We start from the raw sequence: 8023 nt of genomic DNA, 5'->3' as shown, positions 1-8023 counted from the left end.
GATCTAGTAAAACACTGTTTCAACTTTAAAAATAAAACCCACAGAACATAATCAGCAGTGTGTCTGGTGATGCTTTTTCAGAGCATCACTTACTCATTATTTTGTGTAGAATGTGTGCAGGAAGACAGTTTGATGTTTAAGTGAGACTTGACTCAGCTTTCAGAAAAATAAGCTTACAAGTACTTCATCAAGTCTTTTTAGGGATTAGTTTGTTTCAAATATATCCTTATTTGCATTTCAAGATACCTAAAAGAAACTGCTATCAATGTTTCAAAGTGGATAAAGCCAGACACTTGGTTGTGAATCAAGACATTTGATTGAGAGGAAGAAATATCCATATAATAAAAGACACAGTCACAACAATAACAGAGATTTGCTATGCTACAAGTTACTCCGTTACACCATGACATGACTCTTCTTACCTACTGAAGGTGGTGATAACAGGGAAATTTCCATGGGAAATTTAGTTTTTTCCTAAAAAAACTAAGTGGAAAGAGGCTCAGATCCACTGTGCAACTTCAATAAGTTTTCTTTGCCTGTGTGCATTATCTGCAAGTCTTTAAATTTGTGATGGGAGCAGGGAACAAAATGATAACTCAGGGAATAAAATTGTAGTGTCCAGGAAATATACTGGAGAGAAAAAGGAAGACAGCTGGCGCCTGTAGCATCCCCTTGCCCTGTCTTCCTTTCTGAGAGAATCTGGAAAGCTTCAGGAGAAAAAAATCATACACAAAAGAACAAACTTCCTGTCATGTTTCCTACTCTGGCTTTTGCTGCTGGCTCTGTCCCCAGGAATCTGTGATACTGTGCAAATTACACAAGGCACAAACTCTGTGGTTTCTGTTTCTTTTTCCTTTTATGGGGATCCATCTTGAGTAATGTGATCCACAGAATCTGAGTACTGTTAATCACTACAAGAGTTGTCCCTGCAGTTAAAAACAACAAAAGATGGCTAACTGAGGTTCTGAAAATGTCATTATCCAGTGAAGTATGTACCAGGCTTTTGTCTGCCCCAGCTGTCCATTCCATAACTGAAAGGAATGTCTCCACCTTGTCTAAAAGTGGTATTGCAAAAATGAATTCTTAACTCTGATTGATGAATTTCCTTATGGAAAACATTATTTCTATATTCAGTACAGTGTGAGTACTGCACAGTAAATAGGACATGAGCCTATGCAATAAGGATAAAATGAAACATTGAAAACTACTAATTTATTGAGTTCTGAGTATCCTGCATAGTAAATGAAATGAGGTCCTGCAGAAAAGGTATGTAATTACAGAATTAAAAATCACCTTATAAGTGCCTTTTCTCATAAGGAGGCCAACCTGAGGTTGTCTGGGAACATCTTAATTTTGACATGTTCTAATTTGAACATTTACTTTCACTATATTAGAGACAAAATTAACTTCACTGGTTTACATGAAGTGCTTTGCACAGCTAAAAACTTGCAAGTTTCAGAATGTGGGCCTATTTCAGTGGTTAACACTCACGGCCTGATGCTACTCAATAACTGGGCTGAGTCCACTAAAACAGATTAAGTGGACTAAATTCACACCCACTGAGCACTCCCAGGGTGAGTATCTAAGAAGTGAAGACTCCATCTATTCAGTACTGCTGGAAAAAAAAAAAAGTTTCGTTTCAAAAGAATTTATCTAGAAAAAGGGAAGTGGATCTGGCAAGAGTTTGACATTGCTGAAGGCATGCACAGGTGGATGAAACTGCAGGCCAGGTCAAAGGAAAGAAGAGATTTATGTTGTGTGCAAAGAAAAGGGCAGAAGAAAAATAGCCACTCAGGCTGGGCTGCACTGAAGTGAGTGAAACAGCTGTTCATACAGGGAAGGAATGGTCAGGTAAGACAGGTTGGAAATAATAATCATAGGGCCATCTGCTGCCCTGGGACTTTGCACCCTCAAGGTATGAAACAAATTTTGTCTTCTAGGAGCTCAAGCAGTGTAGCTGTTACAAGCCTGTCAAATAAACAATGCCTGAACAGGGCATTAAAGTTATCTGAGTTTCCTGCAAAAGTTGCTAAGCTAGTTTAACTTCAAGTCAAAACTACATCGTGTCCTTTTAATCAGGTTTCCTGTTTTAACCAAATGCTCTGTGAACACAGAAGAAATACACTACATGAAGTGACACTACCATTTCCTGCTTAGATAGAAGAATTAACAGCCATTATTTTGTCACTTCCTAAGAAAGATATGTTCTCATACTGATGCTAACTTTTCATTTTTACCAGGACTTTTTTTTTAATTATTTCAACAAAGAACTTTAAATAGCTGGAATCCCTGGTGCAGGTATTTCCTTGACCTCTTATCACTTGGATTCAGACTTTAGAAAGCAGTAGAAAAGCTATGTTTTGAGATAAAAACATTTTCTAAATTAATTATGGCTTTCATCCAAATCATACCATTTGCTACTATCTAAGAAGAAAAAGAATGTATCGTTCCATCTCCAGAAGCTCTGTAAGCTGTTTCTGAGATCACTGTTCATGGTCACTTGACTGGCAAACCTGTACTGCACTGCAGGAAAAACACAGGGGAGACTTCAAAGCTGCAGTGAGACCTTGAATGGATTGCAAACTGACCAACTGGACTTCTGCAATAAGGCTTGTCCCAGGCTGGAGGTGACCCAAGTCTGTTTGAGTCCCCTCTCTTCCTTAAGCCATGTATGGAAGCATCGGGAGGCTGCAAACCAACTGACATCCCTGGTACCCACAACTCCCAGCAGTACTTTTTCTCATACTCCAGCAGGAGAGGTAAAGAGCATACAGCATCACAAGATCAGTTAGAATCATAGCAGGACAGTATTGTTTATATTGGAAAAGCCCCCTAGGTCACAGAGTTCAATCTGTAAGTCAGCACTGCTAAACCCACCACTGAACCATGTCCCAAAGCACCACATCTACATGGCTTTAAAATAACTCCAGGGATGGTGACTCCAGCACTATCCTGGGCAGCCTGTTCCAATGCTCAACAATCCCTTTCCTGAAGAAAGTGTTCATAATACCCAATCTAAACCTCCTCTGGCACAACTTGAGGCCATTTCCTCTCATTCTGTCACTTGTTACCTGGGAGAAGAGACCAACCCCCACATCACCACACCCTCCTTTCAGTAGCTGTAGAGAGGGAGAAGATCCCCCAGCCTCCTTTTCTCCAGGCTAAGCACCTCCAGCTCCCTCACCTGTTCCTCATTAGATTTGTGCTCCAGACCCTTCCCAGCTCTGCTGCCCTCCTTTGGACTCACTCCAGCACCTCAGCTTCCAGAACTGGACACAGCACTTCAGGTGTGGCCTCACCAGTGCCCAACACAGGGGGATGGTCACCGCCTTTGTGCTGCTGGACACACCATGGCTGGTCCAGGCCAGGTGCCATTGGCCTTCTCAGCCACCTGGGCACACCTGGGCTTATGTTTGCATGCCATTTCTGTCGTTACTGGAATGAGCCTGGTTCTGTATTCCTCAAAAAGAGCTGGAAGGGTATTTTACCATGGTCCACAAGTGCTCAAAGAAGTTTGGGCACCAAATATCTTTGCATTGGCTCAATGGAAATCATGTTTGTCAGCCTGAAGAACACAGTGCAACAGGCACACCTCTTCTCCAGCTCCCCTGCAAAGGAGCCTTAGGGTGTTAGGCTGGAAGAGAACAGACTCTAGGATAGGAGTTTTTAAAAGAAATGTGGACAGATATTACCTTGCATTTGGGTTCCCTGCTGTTTGCAAGCATCTCTTAGAAAAAGCACTTTCAAAATTATGTAGCATCATAGCATATCAAGTGCAACTGAAAAGGAAAGATCACTTATTTAATTTAGTTTATTTACTCAAGTTGACCTGCTGGGATGGGAGAAACGAAAGAAGTGGGAATGACCTTGCATTACTGAAGATCACAATCTATTGGAAAAATAGCCAGGGACTTTAAGGAAACCTGCAGCTGCCAAGTCTTGCCAATACTAATGGCTACCATTACGCCCATTTGTGAAAATGAGCCAAATCTTAGCTAAATGAAAGTAGTTGGGACAGAGAGATTCATGATGTAATCATAATACAGCAAAGCTAAGATGAAATGTCATCCCGGTATCTCACTTAGTAACCACTGCTAAAATAGTGTGAGACACAGCTCAGACACTGATTAAAAGGCAGATGTCAGGTGACTCAAAATAGTCAAATCCAACACAACAGCCCAGGCCAGGCAATCAGTGCTGGTTCTGGGGTTTTTGTGGAGTTGGATTTTGTTTTGGCCAACACCACAGGACAATAGCTCCTAAGTGACCTTTCCAGACAGGAAACCCCCCCTCAGATCAGCTAGTGCCACTCACCTGCACAGACAGAGATAAAATATCCCAAGTCAGAAATATCTATGCAAGTGACACAGCAGTCAGGCCTTGCATCTCTTAGAGTAAGTGTGTAGCCTCATTGACTGGGAAATCCATTTCAGCATTGCCAGGAAAATTCCCCATTTGGGACACTCCCAACTAAAGTATATTAATAAGCCCAAGCCACAGTGTATATAAATGTTTTAGCATTAACAAGGCAAAACCATGGAAATCACATTCCTTGAGTAACATCAAATTTTGGACAATCTTCAAGCTAGAGGCTAAGCCAAAGGCAAACACATTTGCTGTGGGCATTATTTAATACAGATTTTCAGCTTTTCTTAAAAGCAGAGTCCAGCAGATGTTTAATTTATTGCAGCTGAAAATCTGGAATGTATATGGGAGAAAACTGCAAAGCAAAAATCAGAAAAGAGTGACTGAAGTCACCAAGAGTATTTTTACCGAAGATTCTGAATCATGAAGCATTAAGTTTAGGTAAGCTTTTTCTCTTTTCCATGCAATTTAATATACTGCATCACACAGAGAAAAGGCCTCTGGACAATCTACATGAAAAAACAACTGGTGAGATAAGAAAATCAAGGTTTTTAAACTCCTCATATATCCTATATATTTCCACTTGTTAATTTTTTCTGGAGACAAACCAGTGATAACTCTTCCTTAGAAAATTAGGATACTTACAAGTTAAAAAACTGAAGCCACATAACATATTAATTTTTTTCCCATTTTCCTCCATTTTTACACCACTGCTCCTACACATTAAAGAATGACATTTAATCCAGTTTGAATCCAGGAAATATCAATGCTTTTAAGAACTGTATTGCTAGGATTATTTTAAAAATTGGTCAAGTAAGGATTTAAGCTTCCTCAATTTTGATCTCTGATCATATTTTCATTAACTTTTAAAATATAAATACAGATTTTTACAGAGAATGGTCAGTTTAACAAAGATCCCAGAACTCCAAGGAATACACTGCTAGATGGTAACAATATTCATGTATTACAGTGATTTTTAGATCTATGTTCAGTCTGAGATGTTTTCACAATAAAACATCCTACAGGTAGTTTACCTGTGAAGAGATTCCTTTAAGATTCATAGTATTTGAGAGACCTTGCAAGTTCATGAGTGTGACCAACATACACATGACCACATCACATAAATGTTTGACCTAAAATGCAAAGATGCATTTCAAGTAACTGTTGAAGTTTTACAGTAGAAACTCTTTGTGCCACTGCTACCCTACAGAATTTTTATTTAAATTATCAAGCAAGATTTTTTTATACAAAATATCATAAAATAAGTAACTGCATTTTAATACATATTTTAATATATAAAATTGGGGAAAAAAAATCCTACTAGGGACCTTCCCTGAAAGCAGTGATATTTCAGGACTTCTAAATATTACTTTCTTGGTTAATTCTCACTTCTTTTTATACCTGTTGATAGAGCATGCAATCCTTACTGAACTGGATTCCTTTGCTCAAGGAAGTAGTTCACACACATCATCAAAGAAATGCCAGACAACATTGCAAATTTGTCTTGCACATCAGTAACACCAAGAGAGACTCTGTGTTTTGCATTTTTCTTTCCTGTTTGGGGACAGGGGACAGAAAGAAGGAGAAGCCTCATGATACCTCAAAGCTGCATAAAGCAGCTTGCCCTTGTGTTCCACATCCCTGTTTCTTTTTGGAAAAAGGAACATTTTCTAAAGCTATGAGGAGCACAAATGCAAGGACACGTCTGCTCCTTCCCCTGACCTCTCTAGAGCCAAGTCAGCTCCCTTCATGCACACACAGAGAAATAGATTTGACTTTAGGCTTCAAACCAGGTTCCAAAGATGAGCTTGTGGAATGAGCACTAAGACACCAGGAAAATTTTTTTTCAGGCTTCCTTGATGTTTTCACTGAATTGCTATCAGCAGTACCAGAGTGCGTGCACAAGCTGCTGAACCACTGTGTGGCTAGTTAAGGTTTCATCTTGGTGTTGCTTGATTTATTCACGGTTAGAGGATAAACAGATTACCAGCTCTGTGCTCAGGAATCTACTTCATTTCACATTTTTAACACCACCAACACCTTGTAATCTTTACAAGGTTATCCTCATAACTGTCATCTCCAGCAAGCTTTGCATCACCTAATTTACAGGGTATTGGCTGTGAAACTAGTCAGTCCCTTCAATAACTTCTGTGAAGGGATGGTTGTTCCTTGTTCTTGTTTCTAATTGTCTCTAGTCACCAGAACAAATTCATTCCCTCTCCCATGGGGTAATGACTGACACTGTGGGTGGAATAAGATGGGGTGACTGAAACAGCAGTTCTGCCACAGGTTCCTGTGTCAGCTGCAGTAACAGAATCAAGATTCATTCAGTAAAATAGCACTTACCAAAATCTTCCTGCTGGTCATGGAGAACAGCTTGTGTCACTTTGCCTGCCTTGCCACCAGCATCCACACCACAGGCACCATCAGGACAGCTGAAAACAGCCCCTGTCAGCTGAACAGATACTTAGCATCTGACATATTACTATAAAATAGCTATCAATAAAATAGCTTTTAAACAGAGAGAGTAGAAGGCTGCACTGTATCTTAAGCAGCCCTTTTTGGTGTGCATGTTGGCAAGCAGAAAAAGAGGAGAGGACAGCAGAGCAGAGGACTGATGACAGCAACTGTGGAGCCAACTGAGTTGGATTTGCTGCTGAACATGAACAAAAGCTTCAGAGTTGCTTTTTCAGTAGAAAGCCAAACATGAATTATGGCTCAGATATGACCACACTACAAGTCAGCAAGGCGGGAAGTCACTGGGATCATACACCTTCACTACCTGCATCAGCTCTGCATACTCACAATACTCTGCACATACTCTGCTCAAGCCTCTGGAATATGAGCTATGGAATAGGTTACCACAGGTACAAATTATACTATTTCCAAGTTATTCACCAGATTGTCTTACAAGCCTAATTTTTATTTCAAATATGTCTTTTGTTTTAATCAGAAATCAGACCCATCCCTTGCCAGTTACCACATCAGAGCATGCAAACCACTCCTATAAATCATCTTTGGCAAGTTTCCTACAACAAAAGGTGTGCTGGACAGGCAGTTGGGTGTGCTATGGCCACAGCTGATTAATCTTCATCCTACTGTCACTTCATGCTCCCCCACCCTGAAGCAGTGACGTTCTCTTTCAGCTTACCTTACAGAACAGTTAGGAAACACTCAGCTTTGGTGCTCTTCAGCTTTGCCTTACAATGGCTCTGAACTTATTGGAATTGTCAACACTATTGAATATGATATTTATGGCACACTTCAAGCTTATGCAAAAAAAAAAAAAACCAAAAAAAAACCAAAAACCCAAACAATTCATGGCAAGCTCTGCCTATTTTATAATTTACATTAATGCATATTCATCTCAATTTGTACAGGAATGCATCAATTTACAGGGGCAAAATTTGTATTTCTTCACCACAAAAGGTATAACATATTGCAAATTTTCACACTGCAAAATGCAGTATTTTTTTTTTCTGGGTAGAATCATTATGTTTTGGCTACCCTGGTGTGTCTGTATCTACTAAAAGACTTTTAGTTCACTGGCTAGATCCCCAATTTCCAGACATATTTTTTGTTCTGTTTCTAGGTTCTTACTTTAATTAATTTTGAGGTTCTTGTAGTCTGTCTCTCCATTAGGAGAAAACAAGAGGTA

Source organism: Vidua chalybeata, chromosome 13 (genome assembly GCF_026979565.1).
Source record: "Vidua chalybeata isolate OUT-0048 chromosome 13, bVidCha1 merged haplotype, whole genome shotgun sequence".
Classification (NCBI taxonomy): Eukaryota; Metazoa; Chordata; class Aves; order Passeriformes; family Viduidae; genus Vidua; species Vidua chalybeata.
This window is presented reverse-complemented; position numbering follows the sequence as displayed.